Raw genomic sequence first — 26,330 nt, forward strand, 5'->3', positions numbered from 1 at the left:
ATACACACGGCTGCTCTCTCTCTCTCTCTCTCTCTCTCTCTCTCTCTCTCTCTCTCTCTCTCTCTCTCTCAAACGCCCAGCCAAGCAAGCAAACTGTGGAGAGGTTGGAAACAGCGTATATTGCATTCACTCTGGCCACTGCATTGTGTCAGCACAATCTCATTATTTCCATGCACTTTCTGAGGCAATTATTGGGTGGGGAAATGCTGGCTCTCTATTGGGTGGCTTTATTTGTTCCAGGGTTATGGCCATCTCTCAATGTGTGGCTTCGAGCAACATGCCGGTCCCCTTGTGTGTGTGGTGTGTGAGTGTCTAGAGGTTGGAGAGTGCATTTGGATCATTATTAACCATTTCAGTAAGGAAAAGGCCAATGCTGGAAACGGCTGGTGGGAGTTTAAGTAAGTGCCTTAGGGGTCAAATGTCAAAGAGGACGCCGCTTTTTTTTCGTCTGGTAATTAGATAAACCGAGCAGAGCTTACAGCCAGGCCCAATTCATGGTGTTTCATACTGAGCCAAGCCTTCCCCCAAGTTTCTGATTTAATAATTACCATGCCATTCAAAGGGCCCAATTCCAATGTCTTGCTGTTCTCCCTACTGGGGATGAGAGTATCCCCAAAAGCTTGACTCTGCACTTAAAATAATGGCTGTTAACCGAGCCCCATCTCAAGTCGAGTTACTGATTAGTGCAACAGGAAGCTAAAAATACCAACGGCAACAGAAAAATAGGTCAATTCATCGGCAGAGAAGGCAATTCTGGAGAAAGGAAGTTGATTGTCGAGTCTCATTTCCAGTTTGGGTAAGTAATCTAGGCCAAAGCGTTGGTATTTTATGACCTTGGAATGAGACTGAACAATCATCTGTAAACTTCCCTACCTTTAATTGTGAGTTCTACAAGTAAAATAAAAAAAAACAGTAAGCTACAGAGTTAAAGTGTAGCTACTAGCAGGGATTGTGGTGGCTTTGTGGTGTTGGGGTTGTTTAATCCGACCACCTCTTGTACTGTCGGCTGTCCTTCTAAATGATCCCTGTATGAATTGATTGATTGATGCTTCTGTTTATTTTTGCGTGATTGTGTTCAAGGTATCTTTCCCAGCAGTGAAAAGCAAAGGAAACAAACAAACACAATGTAGCAAAATGCAACATGTCAGTTTCTACAGTGTTTTTCATATTTTACGAGGGAAACACATGCTTTCATCAGTTCTCATTTGTCTTGCTTTCACACGTGATGTCACAGTACATACAGTAGAACAGTAGATGTCAACTCAGACTCAAGACAGATGGCGTTGCCAGCCCAGTCGTCATGAATATAGCGTTGGCTTCTTACATTTCACGTCAACACATGTCATATCACATTGACATTACATGTATATGAACTGGCTTTCAATAAGGGTAGTGTTGCTAGAGCTAGGCGAGAATGCTGCCATACTAGAGACCACTGTCCATTTCAACATTTGCTGTACACAGCTGTGCAAGCGGCAGATGGCAACAGAACAACTTAACCCAATCTTGTCTTTTCTCACCCTAACCAAGTTTGTGCCATGACAAAATCAGGCCATGGGCACACAGTTGTCACAACAGAAAACTAAAAACCGAACCTAAAGTAACGTTAAGTTGCAACATGAAGAAATTTAGAGTCTCTACATGACTATGTTTGGCAGAAACACACAATGGCAATTTTTACTCCAGCAATTTGGTTGGGAGTTGCTTTAGCAGGTTCTACACAACTCAATCAGAATCACAGGGAACACTGGAAATGAACAACTTAAAGCTAGGGTCTGTAATGTTGTTCAGAAACACATGTTGTTATACTGGGTGAAATGTTTCTGCTATCCTGAGAGTAGTCAATACATTATGTATTCAGAAAAAGGAACGAAAATAATCAGACCTCTGTGGCAGCTGTAGGACTGAGAAAAAGCTGACCAATCGGATTGGTCAGATGCACGGATTGGTCAGATGCCTTCATGTCTCGTTCTGTCCCTCCCTCCTCCACGCGTGCACACGTTACGTTTCACTGATTCCGGAAATATTCAGCACACTCCTCTGCAGAAATACGGAGTTGCAGGAGAAGACATTTGTTTGGTTACAATGGCAGAGAAAATGCAGCCAGCGTTACTTCTAACAGCTCACCCCGCTAAAAAGACAAGGAAAAGAAAGCCTGAGGCAGAAAAGGCTACGACGAAAAAGGCTCTGGATAAAGAAAGAAGTCGGACCGAGTCAACATCGGTGCGGCGTTTGAGCGGTGGAGACAACTGGGGCATGTGAAGGGCTTGAAAAGTGATGCAGAGGTTGCTCTCTTTCTGTTGGACAGGTAATTATTTGTTTTGTTTCAGGGGGATTTGTTATTTTCATGAAATATGTGAGGTTTGCCAACTTGGCTACGTTTGTAGCTCGTATTAGCCCAATGCTGATGTTAGCTTCTTTGTGTTGTTTTTAGCCATGAGAATGGCTAATGAGTCAATTTTCACTGGATAGGGGTCCGCTGCGTTGCGGCTCCGATCCGGTTTTGCTTCGCCTTCCAGCAATCCCCACCGGTTGCGGTTTGAGTCTGCAACGGCGCAGTGCGGTAGACAGCTGGCCTCACGATGTGTGCTAGTGTCAACAAGGAGTGATTTATTTTTGAAAAGTAACCGGATGTAGTTTGTTATTTTGGCGCTTGACTTCCTGTCTGCTCCATGCTAAATACAGCTGAATTGCTGCATCTTGCTTCTCCGTCTCCCTGCTGAGTCCCACTGCCAGATGCGCGTTCAAGTTTGTGTGGGAGTGGCTTTGGACGGAGCACTGACGGGATGGGGAGGGGGGGGTGGAACTTAGAGGAGGTGCCACTTTCAAATCTTGCTAGCTCTCTTGCTAGCTCTCCAGGATTGTAGACCCTAGCTTTAAGGTTGGCAGTAGAGGAATGACAAGGTCTTATGCAAGGCTGACATGGAGCTGAAGCAGTGGTCTCTATATTATATTTAGATTTCTGGTTTGAATTTTAAAGTTTCCATTCTGTATTCCACAATTTATGTTGTGTGATTTGTTGATGACTGAGCTTGCTCTTTGAGGACTTGTCGCAGAAATATAATACGTTCATGCAGTGTATCTCCACTCACATATAAACACGGGCCATTAAAGTTTCTCAACTCCCAGAGAAACATGTGACATATTGATATATCTTTAATAACATGAAATACATGACATTAACATTGAATTTCATACATTTGACTTGGCTATACAGGTCATAGAGATGAATCCATCTTTTCTACATGATTGTTGATGCATGTCATAGTCATTTTGACATTAAGTGCACAATTTCCCTGGGAGTATATACTTGGAAGGTTGACTCTTATGTTCCTAGGTTTAAGTATTCTAAAGTAATAGCCCGAGCCGTCCGTGCTATTTAATATTAAAGCCTTTCAATGGAGGGCCTAGTCCCTATTAACTGTTTCCTGCCTCAGAACAGCTATTAATAAAAAAGCAGGTGACTTCTCATGCACAAGGAGACCCCTGCGGTGCTACATTTAATTTATAGAATTATAGTTGACACTGAAGAGTGGAACATTGATCGAAGGTTAATTACATGCCAAATTTGAGGTGGGAATACATTGTAACTATTCAACCATTACCATTCCAACCATACTTGTGATACTTGTGGCACAGTCTCACTGCTTAACCAGGCAAGACCAATCTCAGAGAAAAAAGGAGACACGTCAATCTCATCAAATGATGGACTCTGCCATTGGGGATTTTGTACTGGCATGCATGTCTATAACTGACAGCAAAGAATGGAGCATGGGCATACATTACCCACCCCCCACAGTTATATTCAAGACTTACATATGGTGGTGATACAAGATATTATGCATGACATAAATGACATGAAAGTAGTCTTATATCACTATGTAAATCAAAAAATTACTGAAATGAAAAAGCGATGTGATGTCAGTGACGTCCTAGTTATTGTGCATGATGTCCCCACTTTTCATATGGCAGACAAATACCAATTGTTAATCATTTTACTTTTTGCTCCAAGCAGCACTTCGGGTCATAATCACTTGCTTATCCCGTGTGACGTCAATTCAAATTATATTTGTAATTTCCACATTTCAAATGATGCTAAAGATTCAGATGTCACAACATTATCAATGATGTTGCATAAAAAAAAAAAAAAAAAGCTCCCATGAAAAACTGAAAACCCACATTGGTAACATTGTATGATGTTGTTTGCTCATTATTGAAATCCACATTGGAGGATAGCGTGATCAACCAGACCAATATACAGTTAAACTGACTGCATTTATATAGTATTGTCTACTCTCTGTCTACTCACAGCGCTGCCACTTCCACACATATTCATACAGTAAGTGGTAATAGAAAACAGACTGTCCTTATAGAGTTTTTCTAGTCTTAGCAACCACTCAAAGTGCTTGACAACACAATATTGCATTGAACCATTCATACACGATCGTACACTGGTGACAGAGGTTATGAGGTATGCAACCTGCTTTCAGGATCGATAACCATTCATACGCACTCACACAACGATGGAAGAGGAGCAATTTGGGTTTCAGTATCTTGCCCAAGGCTACTCCAAGATGTAGATGGCAGGGGCTTGGAACCAAAGCACTGACCTCCCGGTTGGTGGACGACCGCTCTACTGCCTGAGCCACAGCCACCCACACAGTGATGGCAGAGGATGCCATGCAAGGTGTCAATATGCTAATCAGGACTGACACATTGCTGTTTTATCCAGAGCCCCACAATATTTGCATGCTCAGGAATTCACACAAACACTGGAACTGAACAGCCATCAGAAGCAATTTTGGGTTCAGCGTCTTGCCCAAGGACAATGCCGGTGAATGAAAGGGTTGTGACGTTACCAAATCCGTGTCTAGTCTATTTAGTCTTGTTAGTTACTACAGTTATTGGCTGAAGCAAGGAAAGCTGCATAACTCAATTGGACAGAAAGGTAAAATACAATCCCACCCTCCGAAATAATAATACAAACTAAAAAAAATCTCCAGTGTAACCCTGACCGACTTGTCCTGATGTAACCTACCCTGCTGCATCGCTCACCAGCAGAAAATGCCACACTCTCCTGTCTTTTGATTTATATTCAAATTCTCCAAGGCCTGTATGTACAATGTAAAGTCAGGTCTCCCTACAAACAGAATACCATAATCACTTTTCCTTAATGTGTTTTCTCACACTGCTCCCTTGCTTCAGACCTTTTACTGGAGTCCTGACTCAGCACCAATCTGCTCGCAACAAATTCTGCTCCTTTCTCTCACAGGGAGGAAACAAATATTTACAAACAGCATCTCTTATAATGATGCAGACATGCCGTAACTCAATCTCATTTGGCTAATCTGGGAAATATGATTGACTAAGAGGGTTAGAGGCTTTCAATTTCAGACGTTTTGACCTTTAATTACACTGCCTCATCTGACCAATTAGTGTAAATACTAGAACAGTGTTCCAATATTTATCATAGAAGCTTTATTTGTCAAAACAGGGCAGTTTCTTTGTTATCATGGATGGGTTAAAAAACCTTAGTTGTTAATTTAATTTATATTTCTTCAATAGCTGTAATTTAAACAGTTCTTGGTTTTGTTGAAACTTTAAAGGTTTTGCGAACATCACCTACCGTTTGACCGACAAATGAAGCGACACAGGCCAATCGATTGTCTCTCTTTCAGTGGGGACTGGAAACAAAATTTGTGAGATGCCTCTGGACCAATTCTGTGTATGTGACCGTGCTTCGCTCTATCTAATAGCCTCACACTTTACCGGAGTTTCGAGTTGATGGCTGAGGTGAAAGAGGGACTTGACGCAGCCTTGGCAGGAATCTCAGAATTAAAGGTGAGACAGGCCACCACAAGTATCCTACTGATACCAAAGCCAATAAACACTTGCTGCTCCCAGCTGGAGAACAGCCAATGCCACAGGGAGGCAGCAGGATTAAAAGGTCTCCTGAATGATTGATAGGGCAAGGTGGGCCCAGCAAAGTGTGCACAATGACACACGCTGTATCACCCTGTATTAGCAGTGGTGTATAATGTTTCTCAGCTGAAAACACCTTAATAATTGCTGTGTGATTCAAGCCCTTTGCCAACATGCAGGGCAAAATAATTCTTTCAATGTGTTTTGCACCCCTCGGAAGAAAATAAATACCGTTGCTACTAGTCAAAAAGGCCAACTGACTCTGTACAGAACAAAGGAAGCTGTCATTTTTATTAAAGGCCAAACTTGTAGTTTTGTGAAAAGAGATATGATGAATCAGATGAAATGCAAACATTTCATTAGTCTGAAGAGAATAGAAGGCTAACTAGAACAGTAAAACTACTTTTATCAATTATGAAAGGATCAGAAACACACCAACAACATAAATTAAGTGTAACTGTATCTATTAAAATTGGAAGTGTGGTGTCCTAGTGTCTTGGGGATTAGGCACTGAACACCTCAGTGATCCCTTGATCTCTGTTGCATGCAACTCGCCATCTTTTTTTGTAATATAAAACTGATGAATTCACTTATTAATTAATTAATATCTTATAAACTCTCATCATAATGCCCCAACAAGTAAAAGTGTCGACAGCTTCCAAATGTTGGTGCAAGCAGCCCTTTCTTCTTTTGTGTTTTCTTGACTTGATCAAAGATTGAGCCATTAAAACATTCAACCGTGTAGCCATTGTGGCCTTCCAGGAACACAAAATATATTTTAGTCTTTTGTTGACAAATCTACATTTGTTTAAATGAAATCCCAGTTTAGGAGAGTGGATGCAAGATTCTGCATTAAGTGGGAGCGCAAAACAAGCTTACTGCCAACAGCTTGATTAAAGCTCTTAACTAAACTACCATTTCACTATCAAGGTTTTTGTCCTTTTCTAACAGCTAGCTCACACAAACATTTTTAAATCTCTTCTGTCCCTCGCCCCTCCACTGAGAAGTACTGCCCTTGTTTTTACACAAGACACAGCCAAAGGGCACCATCAGTATGCAAATTCTGCAGAATCAATATCATTTACAATTCATATTGCTCTCAAAAATGATTCCAGCATTTATGGAACCTTGCAAGGTGGTTATATTTTCACCTGTGTCCATTTGTTGGTTGGTTTGTTTGTCAGCCAGTTTACACAAAAACTACAATGAAGTCCCATAAAACTTTGACCCATTAACTTTTGGTCCGGATGTAGATAACAGGACAGTTTCAGGACAGTTTCTCGCTTTCCATAACATTGCCAAAAAAAGTTTTTCCACTCAGCTTTTCGTTAATTTCTCAGGGAATAATGTATTGATCTCGACTAAATGAATCAGGTGTAGAGCGAGTGCAAATTGAATTTGATTCTACACTAAGCACTTATGGGTAGTTTCAAAATGTACAGGTCTTTCAGTTTGAAAAAGGATTTGGCTTGATTTGAATAAAAGGGACTGTTGGGCATCAACATTGGTATGTACTCTACTGAGTGCCATTCAAGTTTTCTATTTACTCTTTTACACCACTAAATATATACAATTTTAAAAGAAGACCTTGTGTCTTTATTTGTTACTGTGTTAATCACTTAGCATCAATGCCTCACTTTAAGTGTTGGGACATACTGTACCTCGATGGCACTGAAACAGGGGGATGAGTGTGAGAGGCAGTACACTCTTCAGTTTGAAGTAGTTTGTAATTATAGGGTACAGATCACACAGTGTGCATTAGTAAATAGAGCAGAGGAGAAGTATAATTATTAGTATCAACTGTGATCTTGATAGGTGGGAATCAAGAATAGTTGTGCTGAATTGAATTAGTGATAAAATTATAAAAATAAACTGTCCTTGTCAGTGACATCTGAGATTGAAATTGGAGGCTTTTAAAAAGCTGAACATTTCACTTTTTCCCAAAGCTGTCACATTGTGCGATTTATTTATTTGGAATCTATTTGTTTATCCAAATTATTACTATTTACTATTTGTTTTTCCAAAACACTGAGGCTGCGCACTGTGTATCTACTAAAGCTTTTAACAGCTGTGCCAATCTTAATCGTGACCCTGTTATTGATTTCTGCTTCACAAATAGAGACACGCATTCATTTCTTCTGCCACCTTTGTACACTAGCCTTTGCACTACACAAAGGCCTAAACAGGACCTTGCAACAACATTTTGCATAGCCCCTTGAGCCCTGCTTAGCACTTCACTTTTAAGGATGTTGACACAATGCTGTGGTATGAAAGAGCTTTGGGACAGTCTTGCATAATTGCTTTTGTAAGGAACTCTTTTTGAAGTCTCAAGGGTTCTAATGTAATTCCCACGATAGTGCCATTATCTAACATTGCTTTCACCTTCCTGCTGTGATATACTCAGAGCTGCAAGTAATCACAGGTTGAGGAAAAGATCAGAAGGCCGGCACGCAGGGTTCTGGTCTGCGATCACCTTGATGCATCCCCTTTGCAAATGATTAATTGCCATTCACTCTCTTTCAATGATCCCCTTTCCAGATCATTAAAGCACCCCCCCCCCCCCCCCCCCCCCCAACGCCCCAACGCCCCAACGCCCACTGACCTGCACCTGCAGTATCGAGAGACCATCCATCACATTCTGCAGAAACAACAGCCAACAAATCGCTTCTCAATAGAAAGTAAATGACTCTTTCTCAATCAATGCGATTTTTCTCACATGCGACACATTAATTACTGCCACTTGGCTCCACGACAGGTTATTTGTCAAACAGCTGGTTCATGTATGCTTTCACTGAGGTTGTATTCCAAGATTGGTTTCCCAGTGAAAAAAGGAGCAAAGTGAATGAAGGCTCATTTTAACATTAAAGCAGGAATGATGAAGAATCTAACATTACACGTGCCATTAAATACTCCTAAACCTCGTGTAGAATGTATAAATCTTCTGCATGCAGGTGCCCGCGTGAGATGGGATGTCAACTGTGCTGTAAGCCCACACAAGCGCTCCCACATCGCAAGGTTCTGACTGAGTGGAATGCATTCTTCTTGTGATCTGTGTCTTGTAACATGGAGAAGCAACTGCAGTATTCTCTCTGTTGGTTGTCTCACTGAGCCCACTACTGAGACACCTAGTCTCATTAAACCAGTGTGCCGCTCACTGTAACTTGCCACGCTTTGTTGCCGGCAGACAGAATAATTGGGGGTATCAATTAAGGTCTGCTTACTGTCTCACCATCGCGCTGGCACACTTCACCAGTCTCCAGGGTGGTAGGGAACAAAGGATGTCCAGCTCCACCTCAGTGAAGTGCTATCCGGTAATTTTGAAACAAGCCTAATAAGAATGAGAATAATGATTATTGTTTAAATTCAGTGATAGTATTTCTTCTTTATCGTTTTTTTCCCCTTGAGATCTGCAGCCTCTAGAAACTATTTATTGCACTTACCCAAAGGTATGCCTTTTTGTATACACACAAGTAAAACAGGGTGGCAAAGTGAGGAATCAACATCTTTCTTTTTCCTTTCATAGGAGATTTACATTTGCCTCTGGGGATGAAAAAGTAATTTCTTGACTTCTCTGTTACTCGCTAACTCCACTCTTGACCTTGGAGGAGGAATACCTCTCTGATCATTGTCGCTTTTATTCCCACCCATCTGCAATGCCTTTAGAAAGGCCACTGCTAGAAGAGGCAATAAGCAAAGCTTGCAGAGCTGAATATTGGCTGTTATTAGTTTGTCTATCTGTTTATGTAAGTGAACGAGGCACACAGAGTAAAATGCTTTTCGTTTCTTGCTCAGTGTATGTGTCAAGATTTTCCGGCATCAGCTTTGATCATCCTGCAGGAAATACATAAATTGATAAATAAAAAACCTAAATCTGGGACTGAGAGAAATGAAACATACAGAGCTTCACAGACGTCATGAGAATAAAAAATTCAAATTATTTTCAGTGGATAAGCAGAGACTTTATGAACTGATTATATACTCAGTGATTCATGGAAGTAAAACAGAGTGGTAAAGCGGTGGTGAAGTACAGGCCATATGTACTAGTAAACATATTAGATTTATGTCAAAACTGGCAAAAGATCTTTAGTGAATTAACTGATCCTCATACCGAAACGTCTGACTAGGTGATTGCCAGTGCATTCAGAGAAGCCATACAGTATATCCGTTCCCTTTTACAGTCACAGTTTTAGGCAAGAAAAGTACTTGGTGACATAACTTTACTAGGTAAATAGGTAATGTATAGAATGGCGGTCATAATCGGGAAAATAAGTCCCAACTGGACGAACTGGGGTCTGATTTGTCCCGAAGGCACTTATTTTCCAGCTTATTACACGGTTACTTGCCAACACGAAAAACAACTTGACACAGTGTGTCTTTTTACAATTTACTTGTTACCGTTCATAGTGTTTTTTAGCAGAGAAATATAGTTCGCCAAACCGACGCCGTTTCGCTTCTCCCTCTTTGCTGCTTTCCTCTATTTTTCTTTTCTTGACCGGTGACGACAACTCAGCCTTTTGCCAAGAGTTGAAATCACCGTATTTTCCAAAAATATTAAAGTTAATGTGAAACTCATCCATACTAGTGGCCTAGGAGTACGTTTTTTTCTGATATGAAGTAGACCAGTGGTTCCCAACCTTTTTTCCTTGAAGCCCCCCTTGCCTGTGTCCAAGACAAGCCAGGCCCCCCGAACCCCAACCCGCATACACTAAAAGAATAAAGTGATTAATTACAAATTGAAAAAATAATCAACAGTTGTAGGTTTTTGCTCTTATTCTCCTTGTCTTACAATGTATATAGTTACATTTCTTCCTTTTTGTGTCATCAGGTGTATCACACACAAACACACACAGTTTAATTTTTGACCAGAATAGGCCTTCCTCATAGGGGTGTTGGTGATGAATAGCTTAATGAATTTAAATGTGGACCAAAAATATGTTTCAATTTGGATAATGCAGAGTTTTGATTATCTAAATGGGTGTGTTATTGGGTTTTATAAATGTAATATGCACAAATATAATTTTGGTAACCTCACAACCTCAGAGCAGACAAAGTTGTGCGCACCCCCTGCAATCTCTGCCCCCCCCCCCGGGGGGCCTCGGACCCCAGGTTGGGAACCACTGAAGTAGACTACAGATCAGCTGACGTTGCTTAGCGACTGAAGACGCTGGGGTGATAAGTGACCGGACTACTTGCAGAGCAAAGATTTTAGAGTGGGGAGTGCTATGAAATATGTGAATCAGAGGCAAAAAGGCCACTTTCCTATAAGACGGTCAAATATGCTTAGCAGCGGTCAATTATACAAAAATAATTGACCGCCGAACATCGGGAATGCCCATTCAAGTGAATGGGGCATTCTACAGCATTAAGAAGAGCCATGTGATAGGTTAAAATACCTCACCCCAACCCAACCTTTTGGTTTCACACTGGACATGAACAGCAGTCTCCTACATGACAGTCACCCATTCCCAATTTCCTCCATGCTCTTTTGCCATAATATTAACAACAGCCACTAGAGATTACCACATAGAAGGAAACATAAATATGGGTTGTATAAACTGCTCTCAGAGTCAACCTATACTGGTGTTTTTTTTAATGAGGAATGGGTCTGCATACAAGTAATCAAATGGTGTCACTTACATGATGATAATTTCTGTAAAAAATAGAGATTTCTAAAATATTTGATGATATTCAAGCACAATAGAAGTGGATGGATTTGCTTGCAAAGAATAAACATTAATAATAGTTAGCCAAGGTCCAAAAAATAAGAAAATCTTATCTAATTTTGTGACTCTATAATTCCAAATGATGCATGTACAGTACACATTAAAATCTTTATGTTTGATGGATTATTTTGATCAGAGTCCACACAGATGTTTAGGAGACTGCAGTTTCTGCAGTGTGTATTCACTTTAAAGCCAACATCCTTATGTTATGGCAATTTAGCAATTCACGCAAACCGTTTCACTGCATACACATAAACAGTGTTCGGAATAACGGCGTTACTAACGGCGTTACTTTTTTTCAGTAACGGGCAATCTAACTAATTACTATTTCCATTGTTACAATGCCGTTACTGTTACCGACTATTAAATGTGGCGCGTTACAAACTGAAGCTGCTGACACTATTGATGATGACAGCAGGCCAGGTGTGGCTAACGTGAGCTCCGCTAACAAAGAAGGACACGCAGCTGTCCAAGCAGCTACAGCTGGATTTCTTTGCTCCAGCTTCACAAAACTTGACATAGACTGAACTGAATCTAATGATAGGCAGGTATGTTGTTGAGAACATGCTCCCGTTATCAACAGCTGACTCAGACTCCTTCAGAACACTCACTGGCAAAAATATCTGGGAGAACAGGTGCCAGTCCGCCATGCAGAAAGACATTTTCTAAATACATGGATGCCAAGTATGCTAAACTGAATGCAGAGCTCAAAAGGGGGAATAATTAAAGTAACGCAATAGTTACTTTTCCCTGTAACTAGTTACTTTTATCGTGGAGTAATTCTGTTACTAATTCAGTTACTTTTTGGAAGAAATAAATAGTAATTATAACTAATTACTTTTTTAAAGTAACATGCCCAACACTGCACATAAATGTGACAGCACTTATGTCCCATCAGAAAACAATGGCGTGTCAGAATACACAGTTGACCCTTTTAGGTTAGTTGAAACAGAAATGACAAGTGAAGTAATAATATTTTCAGCAATAACACATTTAGAAGAGAATGTGTCATGTTGCATCATTTCCATGGAGCTGCACCTATTGATTGAACATCACATCATGATTGTTATCAAGCACTGACAACCATATTCAAGGCTGAAACATTCTCCACATAGGCTTCTGTTATGGCCAATATGGATGACCTTGGCATAATAGCTCCAAAGCCCGATCAGACAGCCATATGTGCAAAACAAAAACAACTAGAGCCTCTCATGGGGGGATATGGAGATCAAGTCAGAGCAACTCACCAGATTGACACATTCATGGCATACTGTTATACACATATATACAGCATGTGATAAGGTTAAATGACAAACCAGTAGCATATGGGGGCTGGTTTAAGTGGTGATTTATGCATTCCTCTTTGCAATTCAGCAGCGACTGGCAAATGACACTTTAGAGATTTACAGCATGGATGCATGAGCATTTAGGTAGATCTCTATTTTATGTGAATGATATGAATATCTGGATTAATATTCATATAATATTTTAAAAAAAATAATGGGCACATGTAACCCTTGTTACAATGTAATAACAGAGCACAGGTAAGTAATAATCAATACTAATATCTGCCCCAGTATCAGAAGACTTTAAGTTTGTAAGAGCCCTTATATTGTGAATACTCAAAAGACACAGGCAACAATGGTTTGAGTTTGTGTGGCCACTTGTTATTATAAATGAATAACACAGTGAAAATACATCAGTTTGTTTCAAAACATTCAATGAAAAATAACAAACTAAAATAATAAAGCCGGCAGAAATAAAACCCTCTGGTCCCAAAGTTGACGTTGGGGCCCTTTTTCCACTCAAGGTCAGAGAATCAGTGTTTGTTTTGTCCTACCACACAGTCCGTGAAGAAGGGGAATCTGGAAAATCCTTCACCACTCTCACAGTTCAATACCAGTAGATTCGATGTAGCTCGCCACCCAGCTCACACTGGGAATCTATAGATCTTGGGATCAGGAAACAATCTCTGGATCTCTGGAAACCTCACACGAAACCAGCAGGAAGCACTCCAATGGACATTGGGACGTGGCTGGAACCTCATTTGATGATATCACAAAAAACCTGACCGAGGGATCAGTCTATGAATGATCTTTACAGCATTTCACCTCGCCAGATCGGCGAAAATCAAATCTTCTCTCACGCTGGTCCAGTGGATGACAACGGTTTTATCTACACATGGATCGGACAGCACCCGAGGCGGCAAGTGTATCAGCGTCCGTAACCAGGAAGTAATGACAGGAAGTAAAACTACGGGGCTGATCACCTGGGGCTCACGGGGTTCACTGATTGGCTAGGTTGGAAACCCGTTCTGCAGGTTTTCTTTTGTCTTCCTTTCTTCATTTTAAAACACTTTTAAACCACTTTTAATCGTTTTTTTGGTGCATATAAAATCAACTTCAATGAATAACCTATTCATTTCAAAATAAACTGAATTATTTATTTATTTCAAAATAAAATGAATTGTTTTAAGGATTTTTACTGTCTTTTCATTGAATTGTTTATTCACAATTTAAATGAATTATTTAAAAGGGAGAGTTCTAATGTTAAAGGGATGTCATTTTAGAGCCTGGGCTACACCCTCCCCTCCTGAATCCATGTACGTCCCTGTACATGGCAGCAATCAAATATGATTTATCTGAATGGCAGGTCAGGGGGGTATAGGGAGCTTTCCTCTTCACTCAAGGCATCGGCTAATGCTGTGGTCAGTCCATGAAAGAATGATTTAACCACTGTGACCAAGGGTTTTCCAAGTTCAGCATAGTCAAGTCGCTTTGGCAGTTGACGTGTCCTCTCTGATCTCCGGACAGAGGTATCCATTCCTGTCTGTCTCTCTGTCTCTTTACTCTCCATTTCCATATCATCCGACTCATCCGTTCTTTTCGCCTCAGATTTTCCACTTCCAGTCCCCTCTATCTCCTCTTTACTCTCTGACACCTCCCAGAGCACTGGAAGCTGTTCATCCTGGGTATTGTTGACATTATCAGGTAAGCTGTTTCCTTCTACAGGGTATACGTCTTCAGGTAAGTTACTGTTCTCGACAGAACATTCGACATCAGGTAAATCACTTTCATTTTGGTCTGTTTCATGTACTTGTTCGGGTAGGCTGACTTGTTCAGGTACGTTCTGCCTGGATAGCTCATCTCTGTCCTCGGCTGGGCGCTCATATGCTGGAGAATCAGAGAGAGCTGGAGCAGATGACACATCCGGTTCATTTGACTGTCTGATCATACATGGAGCATTCCTCAACTTGTGAGTCTCGGTGATGTCAGGCTCTGGTGTTTGGAAAGGGGAAAATATCCGAGTGGGTACAAGTTCTGAGTCAGAGTTTTCCTCCTCTTCACTCTCAGTGGTGTGACATTGTCTCGTCCTGGGCCTCCTGACAGGGAGCTGTTTGACAGGTTCATTCGTCACAGTGGCAGATAAAAAACCACAAGGGAGGAGCAGGTCGCGGTGTAGGGTGCGCACTGGCCCATTCTTGCCCTCGGGCTTGACTGTGTACACAGGTAAGTCGCCAGCTTTTCTGAGGATGACATAGACATCGTCCTCCCACTTGTTCGCTAGTTTATGCTTTCCACGCAGCTTGACATTGCGAACAAGGACCCTATCACCCACTTCCAAGGTTGAGTCTACGACTCGTTTGTCAAATCGGGTCTTATTTCGATCAGCATTCTTCTGTGCGTTGGAGGTGGCAATCCTATAACTCTGTTCCAAACGACATTTTAAATCACTGACATACTGGGAATGAGACAGCTTATTGGTGTTTGTGGGTAGCCCAAAAGCTAAGTCGATGGGAAGCCTTGGTTGTCTCCCAAACATCAATTCATAGGGGGAGAATCCGGTCGTCTCGTTCTCTGTGCAATTATAGGCATGCACGAGAGGTTTTACAAAGTCTTTCCAATGCAGTTTGTCGGATTGACTAAGGGTACCAAGCATTTGGAGGAGAGTGCGATTGAACCTCTCAACCGGATTCCCTCGTGGATGGTATGGAGTAGTATGCACCTTCTTTACACCAGCAAGTTCACAGAGTTCTCTTATAGTGTGCGACTCGAAGTCAGGGCCCTGATCGCTGAGAAGTCTCTCTGGGAAGCCGTAGTGCGCTATGAAATTATCCCAAAGACATTTTGCGACAGTACGGGCGCGCTGGTTTGGAGTTGGTATGGCTACTGCGTACTTCGTGAAGTGATCGGTAATGACCAATACATCCTTTGTGTTGGACCGATCGGGCTCCAAGGATAAGAAGTCTATACACACAAGCTCCAGAGGTCGAAAGGTTTTTATATTTACCAGCGGAGCAGCTCTCTCAGGAAGGGCTTTGCGGCGGACACATCGCTCGCAGGTTTTGATCAGTTTTTCAACAGCCATATACATTTTTGGCCAGTAGAATCTGGCTCTTACCAGATCGACTGTCCGCTCGACTCCAAGGTGACCCATGTCATTATGGAGGCTCTGCAAGGCTATTGCTCTTAACTCCTCAGGGAGCACTAACTGGAAGGTGATATTGGGTCCGTCTTGCCTCTGTCGATAGAGCACTCCATTCCGCAGCTCCAGCCGGTTGAGCTCACGCAGCAGCAAAGGAAGCTCAGGCAGCTCTGCTTTGAGGGTGGGAGGTGGGGTTTTGCCAGTCTCCATTTGAACAATAACTTCATTGATTGCAGGATCTAATCTCTGCTTTTCCCTGAGTTCCTCTACAGAAAATGAGGGAATAAAAGGGAACCCGTCCACTTGCTCTTCCTGAAAACAGTCTGGAATAGCTGTAGGCTGATGAGAAAGAGATTCAACTAGTGTCAGCCCAGGGTTGGGGCTTTCAGCCTTGGTATCTCTGACACTGGTGATCATGTGTCGGTCACAGATAGCCTGAATGACCTCTTGAGGAACAGTGTGTGGTGTGTCAGCATCGCTCAGATGGTACAAAGCGAATTGCCGGATCCTCTCACTTTCTTTTAGTGATGCCGGGTCATCCTCTGGTGGACCATGAGAACGACGAGACAAGGCATCAGCGTCCAAGTTTTGCTTGCCTGCTCTGTACTGCAGTCGGAAGGAGAAGGTTGACAGGCTGGACAACCACCGGTAACCTGTTGCGTCAAGCTTGGCTGAGGTTAAGAGGTAAGTTAACGGGTTACTATCAGTATCCACAGTGAAGTCCGTTCCATATAAATAATCGGAAAATTTCTCTGTAACTGCCCACTTAAGGGCCAGAAATTCGAGTTTATGGGCAGGGTACTTCCTTTCGCTCTTTGAGAGCCCTCGGCTAGCAAACGCTATGACTCTTGGTTGGCCATCCTGAACCTGGTATAGTGCAGCCCCAACACCTAGGGTGCTGGCATCTGTATGCAGAACATACGGAAGCTGGGGGTCTGCGAAACCCAAGACTGGAGCTGAAGTCAGCTTTTGGATTATCAGTTCGAATGCATCCTGACATTGAGGTGTCCATCTTTGATCAAAAGGCTCTTTCGGGTTGTAATACTCTTGGCTTGTGGCTTTCTTCGGTTTTTTACTTCCCTTCCTAAGGGGTGGATAGCCAGAGGTTAGTTCAGTAAGGGGCTTGATGACATGAGAATACCCCTGAATGAACCTTCGGTAATATCCCGCGAAGCCTAAAAAAGACTGGAGTTCCTTTAGGTTGGTGGGGACAGGCCACGTTGTCAGGGATTTTACCTTCTCGGGGTCTGTTTCCACACCCTTTTCAGAAACCACATGACCGAGATATTTGACAGAAGTCTGAAAAAATTTACATTTCCCTGGCGCTAACTTCAGTCCATATTCCTTCAGTCGATGCAAAACACGCTTCAGACGTTGTTCGTGCTCCTCCAGGGAAGATGAAAAAATAATCAGGTCGTCAATGAACACTAAAACCTCTTTTAGGTTCATCTCTCCAACACACTTCTCCATCAATCGTTGGAATGTTGATGGTGCATTTGTAATACCCTGGGGCATCCTATTGAACTCCCAAAATCCTAGTGGGCAAACAAACGCGGTCTTCTGCTTGTCTGATTCTTCCATTTCAATCTGATAGTACCCTGATTTAAGGTCCAGAACAGAGAACCATTTCGAACCAGCGAGAGCAGAGAATGCCTCTTCGAGCTTTGGGAGGGCATATGCATCTTTGATCGTCTGAAGGTTTAACTTTCTGAAATCTATGCAAAGACGAACAGAGCCATCTTTTTTTCTGACAACCACGATAGGGGAAGCAAACGGGGACTCAGACTCCTGTATAACTCCCGAGTCAAGGAGCTCTTGAAGATGCTTTCTCACGGCATCCACATCATGGGGGTGTATCGGACGTGGTCTATACTTGAATGGTGTTTCGTCACTGAGCCTGATCCGGTGTTTGACTTTGTCTGTGTGTCCAAAATCCAGGTCATGATGGGAGAAGACGTCTGGCATGGAGTTCAACATGTTTGTTACCCGTTCTTTCCATTCAGGAGGTAAAGGTGAGTCTCCGAAATCAAAACTCAGTTTTGTCGTTTGAGGGGGCTCCCTTTGCACGGCAGGGGGGCTTGGTTCCTTTATAGTTTGTTCTTTGTGTAGCACTCGCACAACAGTATTAACATCTGCCAATATTGTCTTGGACGGAATGATAATGTCATGATCTGTTTCATTTTTCAAAACAACAGGTAAGTGGCAAGGTTGTTTCCTTGGCAAGCTGACCAGGCTAGCTGAGACAAGGAGGCCGCTGGGCAAGGAAGAGGCTGATGGCTGTTCAATAATGACGTACTTTTCAGAATGAGCACTAGAGACATTAGCCATGCTTTCGAGGATGACGGTCTGTCTTGCCGGAACAACTTCAGGTGTCTTTCCAACCATCTTTGCCCAGCCAAGGCTATGGCTGGTGGAGCTTTTCTGGCGCATTTGGAGGATTTTGAGGACAGCCCTATAGCCACAAGACAATGGCTGGAAAGTGGAGAGATTCAGGTCATCTTGAAGGTCAGCATAAAGGGCATCAAGAGTATTGGTGCCAATAAGCACCTGTTCATGGGCTGCAGAGCGGAGGTGGGGAATAACCAATGCCAAAGTGTGGACTTCAATGTCAGTCCCTACGAAGTCTTTAAGAAACGTAACAGAAAGCTCAATATATCCTAAGTAGGGGACTAATTGGCCGTTGGCACCCTCCACGTCAAGTAGATCGCCTAATGGATGGATGGTTAGATTTGACAGGTGTTGCTCATAAAAAGACTGGGGGACAGTGGTCACCTGTGAACCGGTATCTAAAAGACAATTGGTGGCTTTTCCTGCAATATTTACCAGAGCTGTAATTTTAGTTCCCACAAGGCCACAAGGAAGTGTTGTGGGCTTCCTCTTATTTTGAGCTCTCTTCCAGGCAATTTTTCCAATTGTGGGACTGGATTTGTCAGGTGTCACTCCCATATGTCCCTCTATGGGAGCAGATATCAGTTTAAATGTGCCTTATCGCTAGGGGAGTTAGAGGATTCCCATGTAGCCTGTTTTTCTCTCAGCTGTTTTTTCTTTACGGCTACGAGGGAAGGATTTGGGTCATTGTCACAAGCGGAGGCGATGTGACCATCCTCCCCACACTGGAAGCAGTACCAAGGGCGTGGTTTGCTGCTCATTTTGACAGTGGGGCTCTGCTGACTTGTTCCTCTTTTTTTCATGGGGTAAGCCTCAGCTTTGGCGCTGGAAGCAAGGGACTTCGCTTTCTGTTTGGGCAGTTTCTGTTTTTGGCTCTCAGTCGTCATGCTGTTAAGTTGAGCACTAATATCTGCTATTTGTCTCTTCAGTGTCTCAACTTCAGTACTTTGAGCAGAATCAGTTATGGCATGTGCCGTTTGTAGATGAGACATGACACGTTGTTTACTGACACCATAAGCTGGCTTGGCGCTGCCCAAATGCTGCTTCATACGACTCATTTTTGCCGCCTGTTTATCCTCTTCTGTTCTTAATAGCAGCAACAGTTCTGCAAAGGATGGTGGATTCCTCTTTTTTTGTTCAAGCTGAAGATCAACTATTAGTGTATTTTCCCAGCAACCGCGGCAGAACTGCTTTAAAAGTTGCTGATCAAAGTCATGAGACGACACACCACCACGTCTCATAGTCGTGCTCAGTGCAACGTGCAACCTCTGTAGAAAAGTGGATGGCTTCTCCCCATCATTCTGAAGTGTACTCATGAACCTGGCATAGAGTTCATCGCCATCTTCAACTGTTCCATAGGCAGAGTCAAGTAGTTCCAGATAGGCAGAAGGTTTAGCCTGTGGGCCAAGATGCTTTGTGATCTCAGAAGCAGGAGGGAGGAGACTGTCAAGGATGCGGTGCGTGCAGTGCGCGTCGGAAACTGAGGGATCTTTCATGAGGACTTCCACACTAGTGTGCCATGTGTCATAGTCTGCTTCGTTATTAGGACGTGGATATCTCCCTGAGAAAGCTCGAAGCCTACCTGGTGTAGCAAGGTGTGATGGGCTTTCACTGCTGCGGACAACGTGTTCAACCACCACTCGTTGAATGCCGGGGGGATTCACATTGATAGTGGACTGGGTCGTGCCACTAGTGACGACTGATGGAGTCGGTAACAAGGTAAAGTCGGTCAGGTTTTTAATGAGGGTCGAAGAGGTATGAGGCTGAACTGCATCAAGAGAACATCTTCTAGCTGCAGGGTCAGAGGGTTCCACAGAGTGAGGGTGTGGAGAGGATGAGACATTTTCCTGGTCAGGTGGTTCTGGTTGGGAGAGTGGGCTCTGCTTAGGTGAAGATTCTTGATGAGACTGGGGAGAGGGGGACAATGTGCTGTCTGTAGACAAGGCAAGATGTGCCAGTTCTTCTTTAAGCATTTGCTCCAAAGGTGTTCCACTTAGTTTTGCAATATCACACAGCTGTTCCATGTATGTTTTGGTAGCCTTGCTTCGGGCATCTAGTGTGTACACACTTGCCAAGCTCTTCACTTCATATACAGTGTCGGTCTGGGTGGGGTTCTGAAGCTTAAGGGGCAACAGGGGCACCAATGTTTCCATAGCTGTGTCATGTGTAAACTCTACGATGATATGTTTGTGGAAATCTGATTTGGGATCATCTATGCATAAATGGCGTTTAATTGAACCATATTTTTGAAGATAAGTGGATACTTCATCATCACTAGTTGTCTCAGTTAACCCACTAACCACGACTGAACAGGGGACTTTGACTGATTCCTGCATCACTATTTCCATTTTGCCGTACTTGGTTTTGAACACCTACCTTCAAATGTAGCAGGTTGTATGCACATAATAAATCTGACAATTACACACTCAGTTGGGCTCTCCTGGCTAGCTCGCCAAATCTGTAACCCTTGTTACAATGTAATAACAGAGCACAGGTAAGTAATAATCAATACTAATATCTGCCCCAGTATCAGAAGACTTTAAGTTTGTAAGAGCCCTTATATTGTGAATACTCAAAAGACACAGGCAACAATGGTTTGTGTTTGTGTGGCCACTTGTTATTATAAATGAATAACACAGTGAAAATACATCAGTTTGTTTCAAAACATTCAATGAAAAATAACAAACTAAAATAATAAAGCCGGCAGAAATAAAACCCTCTGGTCCCAAAGTTGACGTTGGGGCCCTTTTTCCACTCAAGGTCAGAGAATCAGTGTTTGTTTTGTCCTACCACACAGTCCGTGAAGAAGGGGAATCTGGAAAATCCTTCACCACTCTCACAGTTCAATACCAGTAGATTCGATGTAGCTCGCCACCCAGCTCACACTGGGAATCTATAGATCTTGGGATCAGGAAACAATCTCTGGATCTCTGGAAACCTCACACGAAACCAGCAGGAAGCACTCCAATGGACATTGGGACGTGGCTGGAACCTCATTTGATGATATCACAAAAAACCTGACCGAGGGATCAGTCTATGAATGATCTTTACAGCATTTCACCTCGCCAGATCGGCGAAAATCAAATCTTCTCTCACGCTGGTCCACACATGGATCGGACAGCACCCGAGGCGGCAAGTGTATCAGCGTCCGTAACCAGGAAGTAATGACAGGAAGTAAAACTACGGGGCTGATCACCTGGGGCTCACGGGGTTCACTGATTGGCTAGGTTGGAAACCCGTTCTGCAGGTTTTCTTTTGTCTTCCTTTCTTCATTTTAAAACACTTTTAAACCACTTTTAATCGTTTTTTTGGTGCATATAAAATCAACTTCAATGAATAACCTATTCATTTCAAAATAAACTGAATTATTTATTTATTTCAAAATAAAATGAATTGTTTTAAGGATTTTTACTGTCTTTTCATTGAATTGTTTATTCACAATTTAAATGAATTATTTAAAAGGGAGAGTTCTAATGTTAAAGGGATGTCATTTTAGAGCCTGGGCTACACACAGATGAAGAAACAAAAGAAGGACATTTAAAATGAATGATTATCAATCATAATGATGACAATTTTCACACGCACGCAATTTTCACACTTTCCACAAATTATTAAATAAAAAAGGTCAGCAGCAATGTAACAGCCAGTAGTTCAACTTGATTATGATGATGATTATTCTTTTTATTCTCATTGTTACCATTGAAGAAAGGGATTAATTTTAGACAGTGGAATAGAGAAAGAATGAAATATATTTGTGAGACAGGCAGCCACTAGATAGGACACAGAAAGGCAATATAAAACTGCCATCCTTTTTTCTATCATGGCAGGGACTAAAGGCATGTGGTTGTGGAGTTTGGGGAATAGTGCAATTTAATTGAATGAGCCCTGTGTAAAAGAAAAGTACATCATACCAAATACCATTACAAATGCCACATGAAATGCGTCACAGGTTTTGAGGTATCTCCCACAGGCAGGCTCGAGAGACAAAACCACACGTTCTGCAGAATGCAGCGAGGTCATACCAGAGACAAGACCGAAATGATTATGTTTTTTGTGTTTTCAGAGGTGGGTGTGAGGTGTGGGGGCACATTAATCAGGTTACAGAAATAGAATAGTTTGCTCCTGTGTAATAGAAAATGATGCAGTTAGCGGAGGCAAGGTGGGTACTGATGGAAATAAGTTTCTTCATCTCCTCTATCTTCTTCCGGTAAAAGCAGACTGAACAACAAATCACGAGCACACGGCAGCTTCCTGTATCGACTCGCTTATATCCCTCACTGATAGCTGAGGTTCTTACATCCACTGTAGAGTGAAATCACCAACAAAGCCATTAAAACATCTGGTGAAAAGCGTGAACGCTGATGCAGCATGCATTTCTTTCTGCTATGGCTTATCGTTAAATAAACATAACTGTGGTCTGAGAAAAGTACAATATTTTTGATGTGAGTGGTCTAACCAAGGCTTTAAATGCCTTCATATTTAGGGTACAATCGTGATCACAACAGACATCACAAGCAAGGGCAGCATGGTGACCTCGAAAAAAACAGATACCAAGTCATAACAAAGAGATAATAAGCTGGATCAAATCGACAGCCGCCCATGTGACCATCGACATCCATGGCGGGTGAAAGTGTCCTCGACCTTGAACAAGATACTAAATCCAACCTGCTCAGTTATTGTAAATCAACCCTGATAAGAACATCAGCCAAATGTCAAAAACAAAATAAACATAATCAAAACCATGTGTAAAGAACGGCTTATCAACAAATCATAGTGGGAAAAAAACAGTTCTGGACATATGGCTATATATAAGGTATGGTGAGACTTTACAATACAGTAAAGGCACACACAACACAACAGACAGAGCAGATGCAGCTCAATAAGAAACAGAGTTATAGAGCCAGAAGCACAATCTGATGCACAATAATGAGTAACAGTTACAACAAAGAGAGTTCAATAGCAAAAATGACCCAAAAACACTGAAAGGAATGTGACTTAATATGGACCACAGAAATGTGAATAGTTAATGATGAACTAGTGATAAATAATCAGATAATGAATCATTAATGAGTTCTTTCTGAATTCAAGGACTTTAATAAAGAAGATAATGATGAGTTTGTTGAGAACAGACAGTGAGATACAATGTGAATGGATCATTAGGCCGTGATTACTTCATGAGCATCCGTGAATCTGAATAACAACCACTTTATTCATGATTTGCTCCTGATCAACTGTGAATCAGCCACTGAACAGCACAAACCTGTAACATTCATTAATAATTACTCAAACATTCCATTAATAATTACTTAATCATTAGTCACTTTTTTGAGTGATCTATAATACTAAGTACTTATGACATGGTCTCTTATTGTAACATGATTATCTTACCATTACTCACCTTTTTTTAACTATGATGAAGGGGAAGTAAACAAATGGTACTTACTTAGGACCGGAACTGCCAAAATGAAAAATAAATAAATGGGGGATAATGCAAAAAAATAGAAATTAGTATAAGTATGTAACGATGCATAAAGTAATAATCAAATAAAAAAAATAAAAGGGAAAATAAATAAATAGCTGACTAAATACAGAGGTTAATGTATCCAAAGTTCTATCAAATAATGTCACATTTTATAAATTGGTTAATGCCTACATTTGTTTTCAATCTTGTTTTTGGTGCATTTATTGGCATATTAATCTACTTATTGAGCCATTTATATTCTCTTTCATTTATTGTTAATTTGGGCAGTTTCAATCCTGTATAGTTATCTGCTAATGTACCAGTTAGTGAGGAACTAATCATTAACACCTAATTGGTTATTAGAGTGTTGACCAGTACACTTATGACATCAGTTTTGTATTTTTCAATTGTTGTTGTTTTTGCATTACAACTCACTTTAACTACAACTTTGCCAGTTTTCAACCAGCTTTGTATCACTATAATTTTGGTATTATATGCAACTGAACAATGATAAACGTACCTGCACCCAGAGCTCCCTCTCACCCTTTTGCTGGCACATGTGAGGCAGTGCTGATCAACAATCATAATCCTGTCTATTTCTCTTCTAAAATATTTAACAAACATAACATGATGTAAGAAAATAACTAACACAGAGCGAACATCAAGCACCACACAATTCGCAGTAGGCAGTCCATCAGCTGGAGTGTTGCTGTAGGATTTGTATCGTTTGAGCAAGTGACAATACTACAGCCTACAGCCCCTTTTCTCAGGTCATGTAGCACTTATTAACAACATATGTACGTAGTCCAGCTATACGCAAGGGCCACCTTCCCAACAGTGAAGTAATTCTTTAATTGTACCTGAAACTCAATTTGTGGATCAGATTCAGCTTTTGACTCCGTAACTCGATCTTTCTTGTTAAAATGCCTCCGCTCTCTCTGTTGTACTTCGTCCACTCCGAGCCATTTCTCATGTTTAACACATCAATATTTGATGTAGATTCAGCTCTAAAACCATATACAGGGCCAGCCTTGGATGAAGCTGAGTACTATAATCTTTGGTAGCGTAGTGCACCTGCCAATACAAGGGGCGATGACCTTCATGCACTGACGCTCTGCAATCATTTTAAAAGCAGAATCTCACCACTCCGGCATACACGAGATAAGACTAAACCTTTATAAAAGGAAGTTGGTGTTTACCCATATGCCCGAATGTCTGTTTGCAAACTCTCAGCATAAATCCAACAATGTGCTCCGACTCAAGCTACAGCAGCTCTAGTCAATTAGGTCCAGCTGTGCCTCTTTGGTCCGTAAACTTTGAACCGGTGACATAAGGAGAAAAAAATAAAACAACAGGCATCCCACTGCCAACTGCCATTGTTCATAAATTTAGCAAACACATTGACGCCCTACTGTCAGTTTCTCTGAGCCACATCCTTGTAGAATTAATTACGAAAGCCATTTGGTGTTTTAAGATTAATGACTATTGGATATCCATTTAGAGGGCCGTTAAGAGATAAATCATGACCGATAGAGCTGAATTCCCATGGACATTTTAATAAAACTCCATATATTTAGGCATTTGCAGCAAACACAGCACACACAAATGCTACTAAACCACGACTGTCAGGAAACATGAACATTTGCATTTCTTCTCCCGCTGAGCGACCATGAGTGCGCTGTCATTCATACATACAATACTCCAAATCCTGGTTATGCTCTTATTAGAGCCAAGCTTTTGTGTATTTTCATATTCCATTACACCGCCTGTTTCCATGGCAACAGTTCATGGCAAAAAAGACGCGACAGGAAACAGTGTTTATACAGGTACAATAAAGGACAGGTGTCAGTCTCAAAGGTTTTTGTGAATTCAAGGAATCTTAGTCAGCATTCTTTTTTCTCAGCATTAGAGCTACTTGTTCCCTTATACATTCAGGCTACATTTTAGCCTCAGAAGGGGGTTATAACTCTTATTTTTCTTACAATAAAACACACAATTTTCTTTTCAATCTTGAGCATGTGTGTCTGAATTTTAAGTGCACTGTTGCCACCAGTGCAGCCGCACAAGAACAAACATTTCCAAGCGATCCCTAGGTGGTACCTTTCAAGTGCGTGCGCCTTCACTTTATGTGTCAAGTATGTGAGCTCACGTCAGTATGTACAGCTGCTGTGTATGCTGCAAGACAATGGAAGCGGAGCACTTACGTACCACAAAGCTGAACTCCTGTAAAATCCCTTTACATGATGGAAATATGGTCCCTGCATCGTTTGGAAGGCTGACCTTGGATTCTTGTTTTGCACTTCGCAGCAAGGATTAGAAGAAATCTTCCACAAACACATTTTGCTCGGAGAGATCTGGGTCTTTTTTTTTTTGCCTCAGCTTTATTTCAAAATCACAAAACAAGGCTACTT

General features: G+C 41.8%; 1 protein-coding gene across 1 annotated transcript in view; it reads right to left on the reverse strand.

Annotated features, from left to right (window-relative positions):
• lingo1a (leucine rich repeat and Ig domain containing 1a) overlaps positions 1 to 26,330 on the reverse strand; it is a 144,250-nt gene that overhangs the window by 43,814 nt on the left and 74,106 nt on the right. The window lies entirely within an intron of this gene.

This window comes from Sparus aurata, chromosome 8 (genome assembly GCF_900880675.1).
Source record: "Sparus aurata chromosome 8, fSpaAur1.1, whole genome shotgun sequence".
Taxonomy (NCBI): Eukaryota; Metazoa; Chordata; class Actinopteri; order Spariformes; family Sparidae; genus Sparus; species Sparus aurata.